Source organism: Anoplolepis gracilipes, unplaced genomic scaffold (assembly GCF_047496725.1).
Source record: "Anoplolepis gracilipes unplaced genomic scaffold, ASM4749672v1 Contig21, whole genome shotgun sequence".
In the NCBI taxonomy this organism is placed as follows: domain Eukaryota; kingdom Metazoa; phylum Arthropoda; class Insecta; order Hymenoptera; family Formicidae; genus Anoplolepis; species Anoplolepis gracilipes.
The window spans coordinates 43663-68025 of record NW_027328671.1 but is presented as its reverse complement, the minus strand read 5'-3'; the positions used below and the strand labels follow the sequence as shown (position 1 = coordinate 68025).

The window sequence follows — 24363 nt, the reverse complement described above, 5'->3', positions numbered from 1 at the left end:
TTATATGGTTTCGAGGGGGCCATAAGATGGTACTATTAGTTTGACCTTGAATAATCGTTTGAAGATCATATAAAGGTCGCCTTGAATTTTTTAAAGGGACCCCCTATATATTTTTGCATATTCTTGTAGCTTACCTCGAGAACTTTCCAAAACACTATGATAAAGTATTTTTTCACTAATAACTTTTCGAGTTATAAGACTTAAAAGTTTTAGCATTTTGACATAAAATACAAAATATCTTTTAAAATATTTGTTTTTCGATAATCTTACCCTAATACTTTTATGCATAGAATAATGAGACAAATCAATTGGTGTAAGGAAACTGCATCGTTATCTTTAAAAAAAAGTATGTAGTTGCATGTTGCAAATTGCATTATTCTATGCATAAAAGTATTAGAGTAAGATTATCGAAAAACAAATATTTTAAAAGATATTTTGTATTTTATGTCAAAATGCTGAAACTTTTAAGTCTTATAACTTTTGGTTGATACTTACTAATCACACTTTTGTATATAGACCTTAATCTGTTCAACGTGATATTTATTTTTAGACTAATATGACAATTCGCCGTATTGTTGACTTATTAGTACTCTAACTAGATATTCTACGATTAATTCTTAAGCAAATTTTTTAAACAAACTTTTGATAGTAATGACACTAGACACAGTATAATTTGATTATAAATACATGTTCAAGTATAAACTTGACGCGTAATGTATAAATAATTCAGAAGAATGAGAGTATTCATGATGATCCATTATTTAATCTGACATAGTTGTTTAATTTTTTATTCTTAAAATTCTCATCTTAATGTGCCATAAAATTATTAAATATTCCCCCAATTTATTTTTAAAAAATGCTTAATTATCTCTTTGTCGGCTTACTTGTGCAAATATTATCAAAGTTCGCTTGAAACTAATATCAGTCAATCAAATCAACGAATGCATGCAGAATCTCAAATGAAGAGTGAGCAACTGTTCGTGATTAGCATATATTCTTATCTTATATTCTAAAAGTTACACCAATCATGAATAACCGCTCAATGAACAGTCGTGCTTCTAGATGCACGCAAGATCACGCGAAATCTATCGAAAACCGCCGAGCAGTTTTGAATAATTTTGATGCGAGAATTTAAAATTATTTAAATAAGTAATTATGGAGAATAGATGTAATTCGCGAGATATATCGAAAAAATAATATTTTCTCTTGAAAAGTTCATCACGTAAAAATGGATGTTTGACACGATAATACACGCATTCGAATTTTTGGTGACATATATATATCTCTATATAATTACTTCCCTGGGAAAAAAAGTTGGCTATATATGGATTTTGTCAATATCTGATCATGTCTTATCAAGTATAGTCATATATGATATTATATGATAATTAAATATAAAGTCGTATAATATCATATATGATTTTATTTAATTATCATATTATTATATATAACTACAGTCGGACCTTTTATCCTATGATCCTCTTATGCTACGAAACCTCTTATCCTACGACAAAAAATCTTCTTATGCTACGACCGCGAAAGGGGAATTATATCCCCACTCTCAAATTTTTGTCGTACGATCAGAGGTTTAAGGGGAAGATTCCGGACCGAAAATATCGTAGGATAAGAGGTCCGACTGTATATTTGGCAAGATATGCTCAAATATTGACAAAATCTATATATCGCCAGATGTATATGGACTTTTTTTTCCCGAGTCTGTAATATAAAAATTATATTTTTTACGCATATAAAAAGGAATTACATTTCTCTCTATGTAAGTAATTTAAATATAAAGCTGAACAATCAGTGTAACATTAATTGATATTTATAGAAGAAAATATTATAGTATACTATACTATATGGGCGCGTTCGAGGATACACTATTAGCGTTAACAGCGTCGTTCTATCTTTGTTCAACTTTTAATGGGTAACAAAGATAGAATGACGCTGTTAGCGCTAATAGTGTCTCCCCGAACGTGCTCTATATAAAAAGATTTTTATTTGAAAAAAAATTACACACCCAATTGCGTAGCAATACAGACAGATCGCGCTTTCATGAGCGTAAGATGTCGCCATCTGCCAGCGAATTGGGTCATCCTTATTGTCAGTGTGTCACGTGTCATGTGTCAGTGACTCATGGAGTCGCGTGGAGTTGTGAGATATATATGTTGAGCGAATTTTTGCATTGTTAAACGTTCCTTACAATTATGCTGTAATTATACGTGCCATTCTGAAAACGGTATCCAGCTCGAGTTCCGAAAACGTAAGCATCGTCGTCGACGCATCAACGCGACACGAGAAAGCCTAACAAACGTGCGGCGCATCAAACATCAAATTGACAGTTTGTCCGGCAGCAAAATGACAGCGAGTGACTCTACCACGGACGACAGTCTTTATCCGATTGCGGTTTTGATCGACGAGCTAGAAAACGAAGATGTCCAGGTAATTGTTGCTTACGACGATTAAGAGCGAGTTTTTTTTATTTCTTCGTCTTCCGAAATGTTCGTTTTCTTATTCAATCGCTAAATAAAGCGTTGCCGACATAGCGGCAATTTTTGAAAAAAAAGCTAACATTCTTCGTCGAGTTTGTGAGCGCTATATCTCAAAGATAATACGTATAATACAATTGAGAACACGTTCGTGCAATTGTTTATGAGAAAGAAGTCTGATTAAATTTTTAACCACTTTTTGCATTTGGACATTTAAAGTATGAAAATTGCTCTATTTCTACATACATTGATATATATTAGTAGTATATTATTCTTTTTATTACAGCTATGTCTTAATTTTATCAAGAAACTATCAGCGATTGCACTTACACTTGGTATCGGACATACACGGAGTGAGTTAATATCATTTTTAATGAAGACTATTTACGATGAGGATAAAGTCCTTGCATTGGCTGAACAACTCAGCATATTTATTCCTCTCATTGGTGGGCCAGAATATGTGCATTGTTTATTGGTAATAACAATGGATTTATTTTGAATAGTATTTAACACAAGTTCTACTGAGCGTCAGATATATTTTAATAATTTTTCTATTCAAAAAAATATAAATCATAAATTTTTAATTTAGCCACCATTAGAATCTCTGGCTATTGTCGAAGAAACTATGGTTCGTGATAAAGCGGCGGAATCTTTAAGAAATATTGCAAGTTAACACAGTCCTGCAGATTTGGAAGAGCATTTTGTTCTTTTCGTACAGCGCTTAGCTTCAGGAGACTGGTTTACGTCAAGAACATCAGCATGTGGATTGTTCAATGTTTGCTATCCAAGAGTGAGTCCAGCCATCAAAGGTAACTGTACAATAATTTGATCTTTATGAATTTTACGCTGAATAAATTTTTAATACAGAATAAATCTGAAAAAAATATGAAAACAGATTTTAAAAACTTGAATATTACTTATAATTATTAATATTAAAACTTGAATAGCGGAATTGCGAAATCACTTTTGCAGCTTGTGCCAGGATGATACACCTATGGCAAGATGCTTAGCAACCTCTAAATTAGGTGAATTGGCAAAAGTTGTGGAAATTAAATATCTTAAATAAGATTTAATTTCTATGTTTGTTATTCTTGCTCAGGATAAACAAATAAGTTCGTTAAAACTGAAATTTCACAATTCTTTCTTTTCATTGTAGATTATATTCACACATGCACTAATAATTTTACAGGATTCAGTTCGTCTTTTGGCTGTCGAAGCTCGTGTTAATATTGCAGTCTTGTTACAACAAGAAGATGTTGAACAAATAGTTATGCCTACACTTCAGCAGTGTGCTAGTGATCAATCATGACGTGTTCGTTATGTGGTGGTAGACAAATTTACAGATGTATGTATTACTGTTTAAAATTTAAATACAAGTAAAAAATTTTTTGAGACTAAAAATACTGTATTCTTACAAAATAATATTTTACTCTCTATCTATGAATATATATATTATCTATGAACATTTTTTTTATAGCTTCAAAAGGCTGTTGGTCCAGAAATAACAAAAACAGATCTTGTACCAACATTTCAAGTATTATTAAAGGATATTGAAGCAGAAGTGCAAGCAGCAGCTGCTGATAAAGTTCGCAATTTCTGCCAAAATCTTGATCAATTCAATCAGGAGTCTATAATAATGACAAATATATTACCCATTATTAAAGAATTAGTGGCAGATCAAACCAACATGTAAAGTCAGCTTTAGCAAGCGTGATCATAGGATTGAGTCCTATACTTGGAAAGCACAAGTAAAAATCAATCACATTTTGATGTTGCAATATAATAATTGATTGATAATCACATTTTAATATTTTTGCAGCACAATCGAACATCTATTACTTCTATTCTTATCCCAGCTTAGAAATAAATGTCCAGAGGTGCGACTCATATTACTAGCAACCTAGAATGCGTTAACAAAGTTATTGGCATACAACAACTTTCACAATCTCTCTTACCTGCCATTGTGGAATTAGCTGAAGATTCTAAGTGGCATGTGCGACTAGCTATTATCGAGTAATTATATTTTATTAATTTATCTAATTTATATAATTGAAATTAAAAAAAAAAGAATAAGATACTTGCAATAAGATATTTGTACTACTGATTTGGCATTTTAGGTACATGCCATTGTTAGCTGGACAGCTTGGAGTAGAATTTTTTGATGAGAAATTAAATTCTTTGTGTATGACTTGGTTAGTAGATCATGTTTACGCAATTTGGGAAGCTGCTATTTTAAATCCGAAAAAACTGGTAGAAAAGTTTGGTCCCGAATGGGCACAGAATACAGTGATACCCAAAGTCTTGGCTATGGATCAGAACTATCTTCAGAATGACATGCTTGTTCTATATTAATATAAGCTACATTATTGTGCTACATGACTTTGAAACAGAGATTATGCTAGTATTTTAAAAAATCCATTTCAAAATATAAGAAGACCATCTTGTTTTATAAAAATAATATAAAAATAAATAATATAAAAGTAGTTTGTGATACGAAATTGCTAATTCCAATTATTTTAAACAATCGAAATGTTTAATAAAATTTGCTTTAAAAGTACACTTTTTGAAACAATACTATTACAGTCTCGATTTTATTTTAAAAGTACATAATTGTTATTTTATAGAGAATCAATTTTCTATATTATATTATAAATAAATGAGGCTTTGCACCATTCTCAGTGGCTCAATCAAATAGCATCGATTACTTTGTCACCCTTATTTAGAAACCAATATATATATTAAATAAATCACAGTCTTTGTAGAGTACAGGATATTTAAAATATTAGTTTTATTTTATAGTTCTTGAATTAAACTTGTGCTTTTTTAACGTAATTCAAAACATCCTTTTAATAGACAAACAAATCATTTAGTATTAAAAACTTAATAGAAACTTAACAGATTTCTTACTCTTTAGATAATCATAGTCCAAAATTTTTAACCAATACCTAAATGATCAAAATTTGAGAGATGTATGATTGATAATATCTTAATTATTTTATTCTTATTATAATTAAAAAATTATAACAAAATTTTTTATTTGTAATGATCACATATATAAGTGTTTTTATCGAAATACATTTACTGTGCACCCAAAGGCTACAAACATCACTTATTAATTTACTCCCACGTTATCTCTAAAGCATCTTTCGTAAAAGAAATACATATCTCTTGATTTGGTTGAGAAGTTATAATGTTACTGAATATTTAAAGCATATGTTACATGCATTACATATACATTACATTAGCACTTTAGGTGTTCCAAATTAGAAATATATACCATTTCACGTCAAATCCGAATAGATTTGAATCAGAAAAAATTACATTAAATAATCACAAAAATTAAATCGTCAAAATTAAACTAATTAATGCATAAACATTGTAAAAATTATAATTAATATTAAAATAATAAAAGATTTAAAACTTATCAAAAAAAGATTTTGATTTTCAAAGCTCGCCATCGTTATAATAAAATATTAGTACTTCTGGCGACATTTTTAGATATTTTGTTGTATGAATTTCTATTTCTCTTTCTAATATTGATTAATAAATGGTATTATAAAAACATCCATTTTTGTGATATCCAAATTTCCAACAATATCTCAAATATACTGTACTTCCCTTACTGATTACAAATGTTTATCGAAAATGGAGCAAGATTATTTTATTACATTAACGGTAGAATATTTGCTTGAAAATGAAAATTCTTAGACTAATTTGTTTTTATTAATTGTATGAAAGAAATTTTTTTGTATTGGTTATAGACACAGCGTAATTAAATCGTGGCTGTAAGAAATTGCAATAATCATTAACTTATTCATTTTATTAAAATATAAACATTTTATACTTGAAATATTTATTTTTGCTCAGTCAAATAAATCTTTTGAAGTTTTAAGAATCTTACAAGCGGTTTAAGTTACGTCATATATATTAAAAATATAATATCAAAAATTAATTCTCCGTAAAATAACAAATATGTATACTTTTAAAATGAAATGAAGTAGCATTATTTCAAAAAATTTTAAAAATACACTTTAAAATTATTATTAAACATTGTAATTATTTAACAATTACGTTAGCAATTTTGTGTAATTTTAATTTAAACTATTTTTTAGTTTTTCGTACTTTTGAACCAAAATATAAAAGATGGAGACAAATTTTATAGACATCCTGTATATAAAAAACACGTATATGTATATATTTTTTTCCACGTACTATAAATATATATTTGTATTAAAAAAATGATCAACTGTGTGGTTCTACTTAATAATACATTATTTACTTTTCCTCAATAGTACTGAAATAATGCTTATCTTGACTTTTAAACTTGTAGCGACAAAACAAGTTCATAGAAATTATTCGCACCATTGTGACTCTTGACCAGCACCATATAAACTATAGAGTTTCAACCAATTTCACCAAAATCCAATTTGCTTAAAAACTATATGAGGTTTTTTGTACATTTTGATGAAATTCAAAACTCTTTTAATAGACAAAAAGAAATCATTTATTATAAAAAAAATAGAAACTTAATTTTTACTCTTTAGAAGATCGGAATAAAAAATTTAAAAACTACTGTGACCGAAAAAAGGCTATTTTTACAAATTTTTTAAAAATAAATAAGTAATAAATTTTATAAATTTTTTTTATCTATTTACTGTACATATCTTTAACATGTTATAAAAAAAAATCATCAATTAATATTAACATTTCTAGTGTTGACATGTGAAGTGTATCTCTGCAAAAAAATCATGGATGTACGGTTATTTTTACCTGCTCTACATGCCCACGAGAGATTGTCCACCTTTACCAGGACACCCTGTACATTATTTTACTTATGCAAATCCAAAAATAAAAAAAAAACAATAAATTACAAAAATAAAAGTTTATTATCAAAAAATAATCTACATACAAAATAAATAACGCATATACATTATAAAATTACTTAATATTAAAACAATAATAAGAGATTTAATACCTAAAAATTTTTATTTTCACAAACTTACTCTCACGGTCATAATAAAATATTAACATATTTGGCGGCATTTTTATATATTTTATTATATAGATTTCTAATTCACATATTTGTTGATAAATGATACTATAAAAACAATTTTTCGTGATTCCAAATTACTAACAATATTACAATACAAATATGCACTACCTATGTAAAATAAAAAATATGTATAAAGTAAAGTAACCTATAATATGAGAGGGGTTCTTAATATATATATTTAATATGTGAGACCCCCAATTAATTTTTTTATTGGTTTTTTATTTTGAAATATTTATAACGTTAATTACCATACCTTTTTGTGTGCCTTTTATTGAGACGATAAATTTTGACTTGAATCTCTAAGATATGTTGTTTTAATTTTATAGATTTTTATAGATACAAGATATAAAAAATATTTTAAAGATATTTTATAATTTTTTTGTGCCAAAAAGTAAAGTTTTTGTTTTCTGTTCTGTAGTACAGTTCTATAGCATTTAATTAATAATAGCAAGTGCTGTTATATGTGGTGTTATATTTATGTGATAATAATTAATAAAACAGTTTTTAATTAAAAGTATTTTGCATTCAATTTTCTAATATAATTCTCATATTAGGAAACCTTTTTCAAAACAAACGAATTTTTCAAGTCTAAGAAAAATCATTGTAGCAAATAAAATACACATTTGAGCCATTAATACTTTCTAGTGAAAAATTTAAATGTATACTAGCTATAAAGTTTTTGAGTTAAAAATTACAATTAAAGAAAATATAAGCTTCTAAAAAAAGAATCTCATAATTGGCATTTTTACCCTATCCTTATTTTGTGTATATTTCTTGTCAAAAAGTTTCGATTGACATTAAAGTATATGTGGTAATTTTTTGTCCGATTTAACGTGAACTTCTTAACGCATTTATATACATAGATATATAATTTTTTTAAAATAAAAATATATAAATGGCCAAGAGAGTAATGCAAGAGAGTAAAAGAGAAAATTTATTTTTTAATATAGATTATATTTATTTTGTAAAAGTACTGTTTCTTTAATGAGATTATTTCTACAAAAGTTTTATGATAAAAACATTTCTATTTAATAATATTAATAAAATTTTGTAAAAATAATTTTGTAGAGATTTCTTAAAATCTCTTTTTAAAGATTATTGTTAAGGAGTAATTACACCCCTTAGAAACGTTTTCCGCCCCAACTGAAAATTTTTAAATTCGTTTATTTATCTCCCCTATATGTGTTTAAAGTTTCCTCAACGTCAGAATTTCCGGGTTCGCGAGGGTCCCTTGTTAGTTTGCAAAAATACTCTTTTCCTTGTTGATCTGAACTTTATATAAATATATATATTTATATACATAAATATATATATATAAAATCTGAATCTCAACAAGACTCTCGCGAACCCGGAAAATTCTGATAAAACTGGGGAGATAAATAAACGAATTTAAAAATTTTCAGTTGAGGCGGCAAACGCTTCTAAGGGAGTATAATCCTTCCTTAATAATAATTTTTAAAAAGAGATTTTCAAAAATCTTTAAGAAATTATTTTTTTTATTGAAAAAATTAATAATATTATTAAATAGAAACGTTTTCATCATAAAACTTTTGTATAAAACATTTTTAATCTACAATAATTTTCGAGATATATTGAGAAAATAGAAAGTCGCTTTATGTAGGGTGTCTTTTCCCCTTAAAAGCATTTTATCGCCCCCCCCCCTCCCCACTGAACATTTCTAAATTCATCTATTTATCCTCCTACATGTGTGCAAAATTTTATTAAAATTAGACTTTCCGAGTTCGCAAAATTTCCTATAATCTATATTAAAAATTAAATTCTCTCTCTCTCTCTCTCTCTGTTTTTTTCGTATTGCTTGGTCATTTATTTTTGTCCAATTTTTTCTTGCATCGCGTCGATCGTCTCCCAATCAAAATCAAAATTGATCAATTAGACAAGAATTTGTAAACAATTTTGTGTCTGTATTCAAAATGATCCATACTCCATAATTTCGTACAAATATTAATAGTTATAGTTATATATAAAGATTTTGTCGTCATTCATAGCAAGGTTTTTTTCCTGTGTGTAATCAATCTTCGAGGAATATATACGTAGGGTTCTCATATAAATATAGTACAAATCGATATTCCTTGTAAAAAAAAATACATATCTTATTTTGTCTTCGGCAGAATTTCTGGAAATGCGTTTTCGAGAAATCTCATTTTTTAATATGTCAATAATATATTTCTTGATACTTTATATAAGTAAAATTCTTCATAGAAACTTTAATTCTGTCACAATTAAATTTAATATTTATACTTTTAATAAATTACTCTGAAAAAAGAATTTTAATTCGAATTGACATAAAACAAATTCTTTTAAGGCTCCAGGGAAATATATTTACCAACTCTGATATAAATAAACATTAACGTTTATATGTAATATAAATATTGTATTTAATTATAACAGAACCACCAATATTTTTATATCAATAATTTAAACAAATAGCAAGTACACACTATTTACTATTTACATTTATTGATTAATTAAAAAATAAAATATCTTGATCTCGGAAAACAATAAAATTCCAGAAATTTTGCCGAAGGAAAAAAAGATATTTATTTTGTTAAAGAATACCAGTCTGTGTACCCGATCTCTATATCACTGAAAAAATTGTATTCTCGAAATGTATGCTTTATAATTTCTCTTAATAATAAAGATATTATTTCTTTTTTTTAATAATTTTTAATAACATTTAATAATATTTTTTGAATATTTTCGCAATATTTTTTGAAAGACCTTATTTATAAATTAAGTAAAAATTATACTTTATTTGTCAAAGTTTTAATAAATAACAAATGTTTATTTTTATAAAATCGTCTTTTGTTATCATGAGGTTAATAATCCTAAATATATAAACGTAATAATAGTAACTTAAATAATATAATGGTAAATATCCCCTTCATATATATTCTTACATGTCAAGAATCTGAACCTACTTTATTCTTTAGAAGATTTCTTTTTTAAACTACGAGATTCTTTTTGGCGCTTATTTTAGAGAAAGATATGATAAAGATAACTGAAATATACTCAAAATAAAAATATAATGTATTATATATATATATATATATATATATATATATATATATACAATATGATAAGCTTTATATTTATTTGTGTTTTTTTTTGTATTTACCGTGATATCCTATGATTTTAATTTACATTCTGATTAAGAAAGTACGTATATACAAGGTGTTAGAAAAGTCTAGAAATGGTCAAATATCTCGAAAAATATGAAAAATATGAAAAAATCTCATTATTCTGTGCATAAAAGTATTAGGGTAAGATAATCGAAAAATAAATATTTTACGAGATATCTTGTATTTTTTTTGCAACTTTGAAGCCTTATAACTCGAAAAGTATTTAATGAAGAAACATTTTATTATAGTGTTTTGGAAAACTCTCGAGATAAGCTACAAGAATATGCAAAAATATATAGGGTGTTCCATTTAAGAAATTCAAAATGACCTTCACATGACTCTTCAAGGTCAAACTAATGGCACCATCTTACGTCCCCCTAGAAATCATACAACTTTTGTCTGAATCATTTTTTCGAATTTTCTACATTTTTCGAGATATTTGACCGTTTCCAGACTTTTCTAACACCTTGTATATTATCAGAAAAGTTTAAAGAAAAATTAAAATTGCAGCTATAGTTTAATCTTCGTATATACAATATATATAATATTCTTTTATATATAATATTCTGTAAATATTTATTTATATCATATTCATATTTTTTATAATTGCTTTAAAAAATACATGTATAAATTATATTATATATTGTATTTATATATTTTATGTGTAATTATAGTTTGATGATATCTTTATGATTATCTCTTTTTAAGTAAATATTTTCCTAAACGAATAATATTTTACAAATTTTAATATTCAGATTTTAAGTCTATTAAACGTCATGCGCGCGAGAAAAACTATTAAATATATAAAATCAATATTTTGATTTATATAAGTAATTATAATGCAATAAAAATATAAAATGTCTCTTCTATAAATAAGCTAAACAAATGACAAATCAGATACAATTAGAGGTAGACAAAAATTTTTCTTTTTTTTTTTTGCCGATATCACATCAATAAGTATTTTTATATAGTAAGTATGTATGCACACTTTTGTGCATAAACTCGAGCGATGCGATAGACGTTATAAATGGACTTGCATCGGATATGCAGACGACTTTTCGCGCTGTCAACTAACGGTGACCGCGTCCGGTGGCGTTCGAAAGCGCTTTCCCGTGTTTTAATCTATTTCATTAATTAAGGAAAATTAACGCCGACCGAGTATACAATTCCGCGACGACGGACGATCAATTGCTATTTTATTCGATACCGATAGAAGTGTCGCACGGATATAGCGGATAAAGCGTACAGATCAAATGCGCTATTGTTGGCCTCCGCGCGATATATAATTAATTAAAAATTAGTTTGATGCACGATGTTTGTCAGAGCCCAAAAATATATGAGTTAACGTAAATATTTTTCAATCTTTATGATTACAAAAGTGAGTTATTTTTCAATCATTTTACTGCATCCTCTACATATTTCTGTTATTAATTCATCCGTTAATAAATTAATATTGATACAAAATATTAAATGTGAACAATTTAAAGTAATATTCATAAAATATGAAATATAAATAAATATTTATGAAACGTAATATAACACATTGATAAAATATAATAATATAATAAAATAATAATGGTGACACGTAAATTAATATATAATAATATAATATAATGACACGTAAATTAATATGTATATAAAATATCATACGAGCCAGCGATTTACATACATATATCCTCCGCATGTGAAGCGGATGATATCTGGCAGAAATCGTGCACTGTTTTCAATCGGCAAGGATCCTTAATGTAGCTTAGGCGACTCATTCACGAGGTCCCAGGCTTTGACCGGGTTCGACGACCCTTTACCGCGGATGGCGCATGAATATTCAACAAAAGCGCAATGGGCGTCCATCGTAAGTGCCAATTTCAACTTTGCGCTCACCGTCTATGACTGAAATCCAGTTCCTCCACTTCATCGGACCGGACTGGCTGGACGTCCGCGACGTGAAGGCTCATATTTCAGTTCCCTCATCGTAAGAAAGAAGACCAAATCTCAGACAGAAGGAAGATCCGAGAGTAACTATAAATCACAGATTTTTTCCTTCTATCTTTTTCCTACATACTTATATGTATACATATATGACTTATGTTTCCAGACAGCACACGATATTTATGACAAATATTCACAAATGTTTTAACTATGTATTTTTTTGAAATATTATATAAATATTTTATGCATACTTTATATACGTTAAGAAAAAAAAATCCTAAAAATTGTATTCGACATATTAAAATATAAATATAATAATAAATCTAAATTAAATATATTTTACATAATATTTATGATAAGTAAACAAATAAATATTTGTAGTAATATTTTTGCAAACATTTTTAAATATATGTTGAGATATTATGATAAATCTTTATGATCTATTAAGTCTAAGATTACAAAAATATTTATAAAATAGAGTATTTTTAAAATATTCAAATAATTTTTATAAATATTTATATATATTTTATAAATATTATGTATTTTGTCTGAATTTTATTATATAATAATATATATAACTTGTGTTACAATTTCGTCGAAATGGCGTCAAACATTTTGGGAAAATTTGACATTTAAATTTTTGAGATCAAATATCATGTTCTTATTATTCTTTTACATAATCAAAATTGTCATCGTAATTTAATACTGTAGGATTCAACGTACAAAATCATCTGACATTAGTCGTACAAGACATCCGTGAAATATCATTTATCTTGTATACTAATTTGCATATCAGTCTTGACGTATATCATCTTGGAATAATTATATCTAATATGATTTGCACTTAAGTAAGAATAATCGGCGAACTACTTAGGACGATTCCACGTGCAAATCTCCGGCAGATTTTAATAATAGAACGTTACATCGAAAGATCAATGAGAAATTAATATTCAAAAACGCGGTAGAGATCTCGTATGAGATATAAAGCGTTTATTTTAAAAGCGTTGTAAATCTGCTTTTAGAGCCTGAATTTTAATAAAAAATTGATTATAAATTGATAACGGAAGGTGTGAAGAGGAGGAAGACATATCGGTTTCGAATATTTTCGATACTAAAAATTTGCAGCTATTTAACATTGTTTTGCATTAATGTGACAATTTTCTCTCTTTTCAATTAATTAACGTAGATTAAACTGTAAACATATATAATAAATTAACGCGCTATTCAGACCGTAAAATTAATTGTATCAATAGTTACGAGGGGCAACCACCACACTGTTGAAATTTTAATCGGAAGTAACGATGACGATAATTTGTACATCCCCCTTCCTCCTTCTTCGTCTTCTCTCTTCAACCCCCTCCATGGCTCAAACGGTGGGCGCGCGCTAAGAACTGGGACACGTGCACAAATAAATACGTAATTCTCTGATATTCATAGACAATCGATCGGCATTCTGGAATTAGACTCATCATCGCCGATGGCGAATCGCAATACGGGAAAGACGGAGAAAGAGAGAGAGAGAGAGAGAGGAAGCGAGAAAAGGTGGAAATCTACCTCGCGAAGGCGGCGGAGTCTACGTCTTCTTCGACTCTCTCAGGTCATTTCGGGTCGAAAGTTCGCCAGGGCACGGCCCCCCTATACATAGAAGCAGCCGCTCTTTCTCTTTCGCTCTTTCTTCTCCTTTCCCCTCCCCCTGCTCTCCTTCCCCTGCTGCCGCGCCGCGTGGCATCCTGCAGGCTGACAGGTGAAGCCGGGCACCTGAAATATTCATCGGACCCTCGGTTGAACACCAAGCGCGACCGAACGTCAATCTGTCAACCTGCTTCCATCCTCGCTATGTATCCTGCACTCTAAATATGTGTGTGTTTTCGCGAGGATACTCGATTATTCTCGCGACATACACACACACACACATATGTAAATGTGCACAGACGCGACTTCTCGCCGCTGGTTATATTAGCAATTATATGGAAAAACGAGATCTATTTTCAGCGACGAATGCAGATTTCGCGAATCTAACGGTGGCGAATATATATTGCAATTTTTTTTCTGAAAGGTGACAATTGCATTTAGGATGAAAAATATCTTTCATTAGACTTAGCTTATTGTGTATGACAAATGTCATCGCGACTATACGTATGTTACAAATATATAATTCAATGTATTCTATTTATATATTATTAGGAAAATTTTATTTAAAAATTGATTTTTTTAAATTTAAATTATTGAAATTCTTTTCATTAAAGTTGTATTGTAATTAAGAAAATACGGTTACCTTTTTTTTTGTTTTAAAAATATCTCGTGTAAGAAGTAACTCGATTAAGCATTTTCCGATTCAGTTTGCCAGGGTTAGGTTTTGGCTAAAATAAGCAAAGAGCAGAATAAACAAGGTAACGTTGAAAATATTATAATAAAATTTAAAAAGCACACATTATACATGTCTACTTAATTAACTCTATTATTCACGTCTTATCTTTAAAACGTCGTATAAACGTCATAAAATGTCATATAAACGTGGCAGTTATTTTACTATTCAATTTTCTCACGATAATATTAATGTCTTTATTATGATTAATTACAATATATATGTCAGTATTATGATTAATTACAATATTTCAAGAATAAAGAAAGAGAAAAAAAAATCTTTGCAAAATTATAACTTAGGCATCGCATGATATTTATGATAAATATTAATAAATATTTTTTCTAATATTAATATTTTATACATATTTTATTGTATATACATATTAAAAGAAAAAAATCATAACAACTGTATTCGATTATATATTATTAAAATATAAATTAAATATTGTACATGATATTTACAGTAAGTAAAAAAAAAATAAATATTTGTAGTAATATTTTGAAAATATTTTCTCAAATATTACTGGGATATTTATAATAAATTATTACAATCTAAGATTACAAAAATTATTATATTAAATATTTTATTATATTAAATTATTATATTAAATATAATATTATAAATATTTCGTACGTATTTTATAAATATTGTGTAGCATGTCTGGGAAGAGCGCATCATGCACGTCTACGCACGTGTCGACGCACGTGTGAGGAGCTGGCTTTCCCGCGGTTTTCGGCCGCGCATAAAACGACGAAGGTGAGGCTAAAAGACTGGCGAATTAAGCCGACACTTTGAGGGGCTTTTAAAATTTAAATAATGCATTGTGTTTTGCCGGAACCATTGTCCGCCTTCCGCCGCGAACTGCTCGTTGCTGCTCGGGCTGTCAACCCTCGTTGCGCCTCGACTTTTTGGCAGTTCTCGTGACGTAACACTATCGCCGTCGACATCGAGACGCATCGGAGATTCGTGTAATCTCGCAGAGAAAACGCGAAACGGAAGAAACTTTCGGCGGAACCGACTCGCCTGAGACGTGGGCCGATGCAACTTTCAGAATTAATCCTTTGCGATTTCTGACATCGTGATAAATTGGATATAGTGATTTACGGTGTTAAACTTTTTTTTCTCTTGAATATGTTTTTTTTAATATGGTACGATATATTATATGATATATATTATAGGATTATATGGATATTACAGTATATATATATATTTATTTTTATTTTTTAAGTTAGATATATGTCTTTTTCAATTTTAGCTGAATTTTACAAATTAAAGAAATTAGAGAAGAATTAAGAAAAACAGATAAGTGATTATTTTTATATTGAAAATAACACACATGATTTTTTTATAGAACAATATATTATGATGTATATTACTATATATAAATTTATTTTTATGATGTATAACCGTATACTATGACATATTATTTTATAGTATTATTTTATTAAATATATATATATATTTTTAATATATATAATGTGAAAAATATAATCTAAATTACATATTTTTAAGCTTTAGTAGAATATCATAAATTATGAAAATTAGAAAGAAAAGAGCGACAGGAAGAGAAAGGAAAGACACAGACAGAGAGAGAAAGAGAGGAGGAGGAGAGAGAGAGAAGTAAAGAAACTATTTATATTGAAAATATCACTTATGTGTAATTTTGCTAATAATTTTATTTTGAATATTAAAACATTTTATGTTATATATTTGTTAATTTAAAAATAATATTGAGAGTTTATTGGAAAGTTGATGAAATAAAAATAAATATTTTCTGTTGTAGAGGAGAATATTTTTCGATACTTACGTTTTATATATATGTACATATATATTCGTAATTTTTGAAATAAATTTTATTTTTAAATGAATTTTATTGTGATATCCTATATAAATGTAAAGATAAACAATAAAATAAATTTATCAAGTAAATTCTCGAATTTATTTTATAAACAAGTTTTATAATTATTGTCATAAGCATTGTATATTACAACATTAAATTAACTTAAATTTTAAAAATATTACAAAAATAATATTTAAAAAAATTCATAAAATTATAAGAAGAAATTATAATAGTGATAAAAAATGGTGCTAAAAAACAATTATTATAAATATGAAAGTTAGTCAATATTTTACTCTTGTAGTATTATATACAATATGAAAATAAACATTTTAATTATGCTTTATAAAAGATGTTTACTTACCTTTCATATTTATTTAAATTATATACATATATAGAGAGAAAGAAAGAGATATTGTATATCGCACACATACTACTTTATAGTATTTTGGTTTATTATCTACCTTTTATATTTATTAGTAGCAAGCAAAACACATCGATTGGAATATCTACCCCTCCAGAATAATGTTTTATAATTTCAAAAGTTAGACATATATATAGTATTGAAACAATATTCGCGCAGTTTTCGGTCCATTAAAATCTGCGGAAACAATATATATCCTCTTTCACTCCCCCGGATTAAATTTTTAAACAATTTCGTAATCAATATCGACTGCCCCTGTGTGCTTTCCGTCTATTAAAGTTATAATTAAAATATCATATGTGTTTATTACAAATTCGTTACTCGATTTTCTGTACAAAAACTCATTCTGTTCTTTCGTACTGAAATACTGTCGAACATTTATGTAAAATTATTTTCCAAACTGAATATGAAAATTTTCTTTTTTGAGGAATGATTTTGCAAAATAATAATTTATTGTGCATATTAGATATATATATATATATGACAGAATAATATATTCTCTTATGAAATATCATTATAGTTTTTTTATCATTTTAATCCTTTGCATTAACAGTGTAACTTTATCTATAAATCTAAATTCTAGATTAATGATGAAGTTTTTAATTGTAAAAACTTTTTATCAATATGAAAATACATATATAGAAATATATACATATATATATATATATAAATTATATTTTTTTATAAATTTATATAAAAACTCTTATTTAAGAAAAATTATTCTCTCGAAAATTAAGCTTTAAAAAAATATTTCTGTTTATTCCTTTTCTGACACCACGTTATCTTTACGTAAAAGATCTTTTTTTTGTGACAACACATTCTACTGAATACCCTGTAAAGCGTGAATAAAAAAAAATAAAAATACAAGAAGATATGATAGACGTCACATATACATATATCACTGCCTGTCATATCAATCCTAATTTATTTTATCAGCGTAATCCATTGTCTGCTAGCTTATTACTCGCTTTGCTACGTAAGCCCAAACTGCAATTACTTTTCATATCTTTACAGAAATATTAGTCATACGTCGTATCTTATAATGCGCGGTAATAATCGTAATTAAAGGGATCATATAACTATCTGAGGATAATGCACTTCCTCCTGCGATATAATGCTCGTCAAGGAATTCCCACGCTGCAACTCTCGATAGAACAAGATTGATACACACGACTGAATTCGAGAGAATTCGCGAATATTGTACAATAATATATCTTCGTATAAATGCGTTACAAAGTTTTAATAATTATCTGAAGATTGCAATGTATCTTATTTTTATAGGTAAAATAAATATAATACTTTTATTATTTTTTATAGTAACATTTATTTATAATTTTTTATAATACCTTCATTAGATTCACAAAATTCTAAATATTAATATATATAAATAAATATTTTATTGTTTCATATATATTATATAAATAAAATATTTAAAAAATAATAAGAATATACATTAAGCTTATACGTATAAACAAAATTAATGCAATACAAATGTATTGAGGTCTCTAGAGACTCTATAATTTACGACAAAATTCAAGACAATAATTATAATTTTATGTGCCACATATTTTAATATATACGTTTTGATATGTATATATTTTTTTATTTACATGTATCGTAAATGAGTTTTTGTATGTTATGTGACGTATAAAATTTATAAATAAAATTGTCTTGTGAATTTTGTTACGAATTATAGATCGTCTGAAAAGGCCTTTAATTTATAAATAGATATAAAACTTTCTTTCTTGCAATAAAATTACGATACAAATTTATTGTAATTCGATGACACGCAATTAGCAGGTAGCGATGATAATCGGCTCTTCCGTGATTATGATTATTGCCCGAAAGCCAATAGCGTAAACAAGGCTTTCTGAGCAACAATCAAAAGCATAAAGAGCTCCAAGTCACAAGGTCGCCGAGACACTTCCAGCGCAGGTTTCAGCAAAAATCTCGCATAGTCCTGTAATAAAAATGCATGTTGATTAACAATTGCGATTATATCTGTTCAAAATCTTGTAAAAATATTTTCTACAAAATTCTTCCTGATCCTCCATTTTTATTCAAAATTCCAGATAAAGAGAATAGTTTTAAAGACTTTTTTATTGCAATTTTCTATTTTTACTCTTTTATTATTAAAAATTAAGCAATTAAAAAATGTGCATTAGACATTTAATATTTCGTTGGCACATTAAATATATATATATATATATAAACAGAAATAGATATATATTTTAAACATAATTCATTTGACTTGCAATAGAAGAGCAAAATTATCAAAGAAAATTTAAAAAAATCTCCGATAAAATTTCAGATTTTTCCAGATTGGGTTGCGGTGGGATTTTAGAATCAATCGCGTGACGATGTAAATTTCATCGGCGAAGAAAAACAAGGAGAGGAAAGACAAGGAGGATGGAATCGCGCTCGTCAATCTTCGCGAGGAAATGATTGAGACGAATGGATGGAAGGGCCAGTGGCCGATCATAATTTTATTACATCGCACGTATCGGACGTCGAGAGATGAGGGGGAACTCCGGTTGTGATTTCTTTCTTTCTCTTTCGCAATCTCTCTCTCTCTCTCTCTCTCTCGACCGGTCGAGAGGCAATATCGGTAACTACGTTTCACGTTCAATTTTAAATCGATGTCTTACGAAAAGTAAATCCCTTTCCACTCGGAACTTTTCCCACTGGATTCTCACTTACCTCGATTTTTTTTTTTTATCGAAATATTACTTTCTATTTTTTTTCATCCGCCATGCTGTTTGAAACGTCTCTAAAATGTTTTAAATGAGTATAAAAATGTATGAGAAGAAAAATATGGTAAGCTTTTGAGGTGGAATCTTAGAAACATATTATAAATGTAAAATTGTGAACTATCACTATTTTTTGCACTGAATTAAAGAGTTAAATTAAGTAAGAGATATTTTAGATACGGAAAATTTACATGATATTCATTTTCCGAATCCTGATAACGACTGTTCTCTTATCATTATTTATTATATCAGAACGCTGTATGCAATCTAAGAACCGTTATGAGTGTTCCACAAAAGCGATACGTATCAAATGCTTATAGAACATCATATTAATATGAAATTCTATCTCTATTACAGCTTTCGAATATTGCAATCTATGAGAACCGCAATGTTAGTCATCCATTTGTGGCCTCCTATTTAAATATCCTAGCAATATCTTGAAACTTTGCAGCCTGCAAATATGTGATTTTTATCAAATTTAGAGATTCAGAAATTTTAATCCTCTCATTTCCAGTACCGTTAATAGTTCTTGATATATTTCTGTTTTCAGATTTTTAAAAAATATGTTATTTATATTTTCTCTCTCTCTCTCTCTTTCTCTTTGATTATTTGCATTAAATAATTTCTACTAAGAAAAATATAAATGCTCTATTAAACATAAAAAAGAAATTAAAATATCTTTGCAGTTTATAAATATTTGAACAGCCTTTTTGCAAATATTTGATTTTGCAGAAAATAAATCAGTTGTCAAAATTGCATAAAGTGCGTAAACATTGATCGATGACAAAAATCGACCAAGAAAAATTGAAATTTGTCGAAGCCGCAATTTTTCAATGCATTTTTCAATGGTTGTATCAATGCATTTTGATTTATACATATATATATACAATACATATCCAAGATAATAATACGTTTGGTAGATAATCAATCACAGTTTCAAACTATGGAGTCTTGGCAGATTTTCTCTACAGAAATGTTCTTTGCGTTTAAATAAAAAGATTTAGCTTCGAGACACACGATGACTACGCAGCTGTAGGTTGACAGATTAGACAACGTTTGACGTAATAACAACGTGCACGTGTGTGCGTGTGTATGCCATTATATTTGAATAAAACAGCTATTTCAGGAAAAGTGCCGTCTTATTACGGGACAATCTTGCCGGTCACAGCTGCTTCGAAGCAACGTGCAACAGGTATCTTACGGCCTTCCACTATCAATTTCTTCACTTTCATCTCGGTTTCGAAAAAATGATCTCAAATTCCTTTGTCACTAACACATGTGTATCCTATACATTCACAATACACATTTTCATTCAACTCTGTATCGATTAATGTCTAAAATTCTACCATTCTCTCTCTTTCGAATGTATGAGAGTGTAAGAGCACTCAATTATAAAGTCGAGTGCGTTGGAGATAAACAGCTAAGAAATAAAATCTACAGTCAGACATTTGACAAGTCACATTTTGGAATGTCAAAAAATGAAATTTCTTTATGCACGATAATTAATGTTAGTTAATACATATATATATATATATATATATATATATATATATATATATACACATTGACATTTAAGAAAAGAATGACGTCATTAGGGAATTGTGTATTTGTAGTGTTTTCAAAATTGAAAAGAAACTGACACGTCGAGGGCAAATTAAAATTTTGATAAATAGGATTGTTATCTACGCGAAAAATATGACAGATATAAAACTGATGGAAAGACACTCAGTTAATCCAAACTATAATATAATATCGCCCCGCGGATATAAAGTTGAAGCTACAACACGCTCGTGGGAGGGAATAAGAAGCGAGAGAGCCGGTGGCTTTACCTGGTAACAGAACTGGATCCTTCCACGTCCTCGCAAGTCTCGTGCGAGCGGGAGCCGGAAGCGGAAGTCGAAGGACCGACCACGCCGATCGCCGTCGTCGGAGTCCGGGACTCGAATGACGTAACGTCAAGCCATCGCGGAAGGGTTGCAGGTAGGTAGGTAGGGAAAAAGGGGTAGGGGTCGACGGCGCCCGCGCCACTCGGGGTGGGAGATCCACGTCGGATTCTGCGCGATCCTCGACGCCGGCGTCGCGACGCCCGCCCCCCTTTTCCCCAACCCCTCCTCCGATCATGTACATATATATATATATATATATACACACACATGGGCCATCAGATATTCGCGATCTCCTTGTAATTTGACAATCGGCCGACGTCAGGTGCCATGTCAGTCAGCCAGTTAGTCAGGTTCGCCTCTGATGCCCGGGGTCGTCGCACTGGCTGATTTATTTTATTAATTAGGCGACGCCGATCTCTCTCTCTCTCTCTCTCTCTCTCTCTCTCTCTCTCTCTCTCTCTCTCTTTGATGCGGATGGATCTATCCCGCAAGGAAGCTAATCCCATTAAGCGAGAGATGTCGGAGTTTCTTTTTTTATCGCGGGCACGAATGAGGATGTAACGTAGAGGTAAGTGGCGTTTCTCGTCAGAGTTTTTAGTCGTTGCCAGAAATAATACCTCCTCTGTGTTTGCGCATTTTTTTCTTTTGCATTTGCAACTTGGAGCGACGTTGTTGACGAGGATAATTGAATTTATGCGATATGGAAGAACCTGCTTTTAACGGGTTTCGATTTAGAAATAAAGAAAGAATCTGTTTTTTTTTTAATATTTCATAAAGCTCAACAGGATTGTCTACTCAAACTTTGTAAAAGATCTTTGAAAATTCTCCTAGGTTTTTTATTCAAAATTTCAGGTAAAGAGAATATTTTTAGGATTTTTTGTGCAATTTTCTAGAAAATAACATTTTTTATTATATATATTCTTTTTTTTATTTATCCAATGCTTTTCAAAACTGATATAAATATTTTTCACTTGGATAACATTTTCATTTTTTATCACTGTAATTACAATAAAAAATATATACTGCGTATTCAATAGTTTGTTATTTTACTATGTAAACAGAGATAAAGGTATATTTTTATAATGTACTTTAAAAATCTAAAATCTTTTTTTTTTGCTTTATTAGCGAATCATTAGTTTAAGTACAATATAAAAGCAAAATTATCAAAAAAAAAATTTTTTTTTAATTTTCGAGTCTCGATAAAATTCTATGAGAATTTCCATTAAAAAAAAGCCTGAGAAATTCAGAGTTTTCTAGAGAAAATATACTATATAACAAATATTAAGAATAAAAAATATTTTCCCATACCATATATAATAACCATATGTAATAAACATCATATGTAATAAATAGACACCCTAGAGAGAGACACCATATACAGGGTGTCTCGTAAAGATTGAATCAAGCGCTTTTCGCTGAGCATTTTTAATTAATATTTTAATAATTATTGTGAAAATCACAAAATGGTAAAGGACTTTTCTATTCAATTTAATGCGCTCTACCTGCTCACGAACGTTGATTCAATCTTTACGGGACGCCCTGTATAATAAATATTAAGAATGAAATATAATAATTATAAAAAATAAAATATATTAAAAACATAAATTACCATTCATTTTTACATTAATATATACAATACGCAAAAAATTAAAGGACCACTTTTCACAGCTTGAAGTTTCTGGTTTTAAAATCTTTAAATGAATTTCAATTCTTTCTATTCGTTACAAAATTACATTGTAAAAAAGCGACGTCCGTCGATTGAAAAAATTTTTCAAAAATTTGTCCAAGAATACCGAATTAAAAAAAAAATCCTAATACGATTTCATTAATTGGGTGTTAAAGAGTAGAGTTTTAGCTTTAATTTTTTTTAAATGAATGTTCTACAATTTTTTTTCGTTGAGATATTCGCCCTGTATAATAAATATTAAGAATGAAATATAATAATTATAAAAAATAAAATATATTAAAAACATTCATTAAAAATTAAAACAACAATTTCACTTCTATCTAGAAAAATGATTTTCAATGATTAAGATTATTATTTAATAATCTTAATCGAAAGTCGTTTTTCCTAGAAAGAAGTAAAATTGTTGTTTTAATGAATGTTTTAAATTTATTTTATTCTGAATAATTATTATATTTTATTCTTAATATTGAATAAATATTGATTTCCATGTATCAAATGTTCCTGATAATATTTAACGCAAACCCAGAATAGACTTCCTGGATTAATGTTCTCGCGAAATTATTTCGTAGAGTATAAAATTTAATATAAAAAGGTACATCATCTTTAAATACACTACGCAAAAAAATAATTGAAGAGTCACTTTTTTCCATATAAAAAAAAAGCAATTTTCAAATAATTGTAATTTTCTTAAAAATTATCGAAATAAGATCAATAAAAAAGTGTTTCAAAGCTTGAAGTTTCTAATTTTAAAATCTTTAAATGAATTTCAATTCTTTCTATTTATTACAAAATTACATTGTAAG

The 24363-nt window shown here is 28.3% G+C and overlaps 1 pseudogene; it reads left to right on the top strand.

Annotated features, from left to right (window-relative positions):
• Positions 1-2020: 2020 nt before the first annotated feature.
• LOC140675851 (serine/threonine-protein phosphatase 2A 65 kDa regulatory subunit A beta isoform-like) lies at positions 2021-5833 on the top strand (annotated as a pseudogene).
• The last annotated feature ends 18530 nt before the right edge of the window (positions 5834-24363 follow it).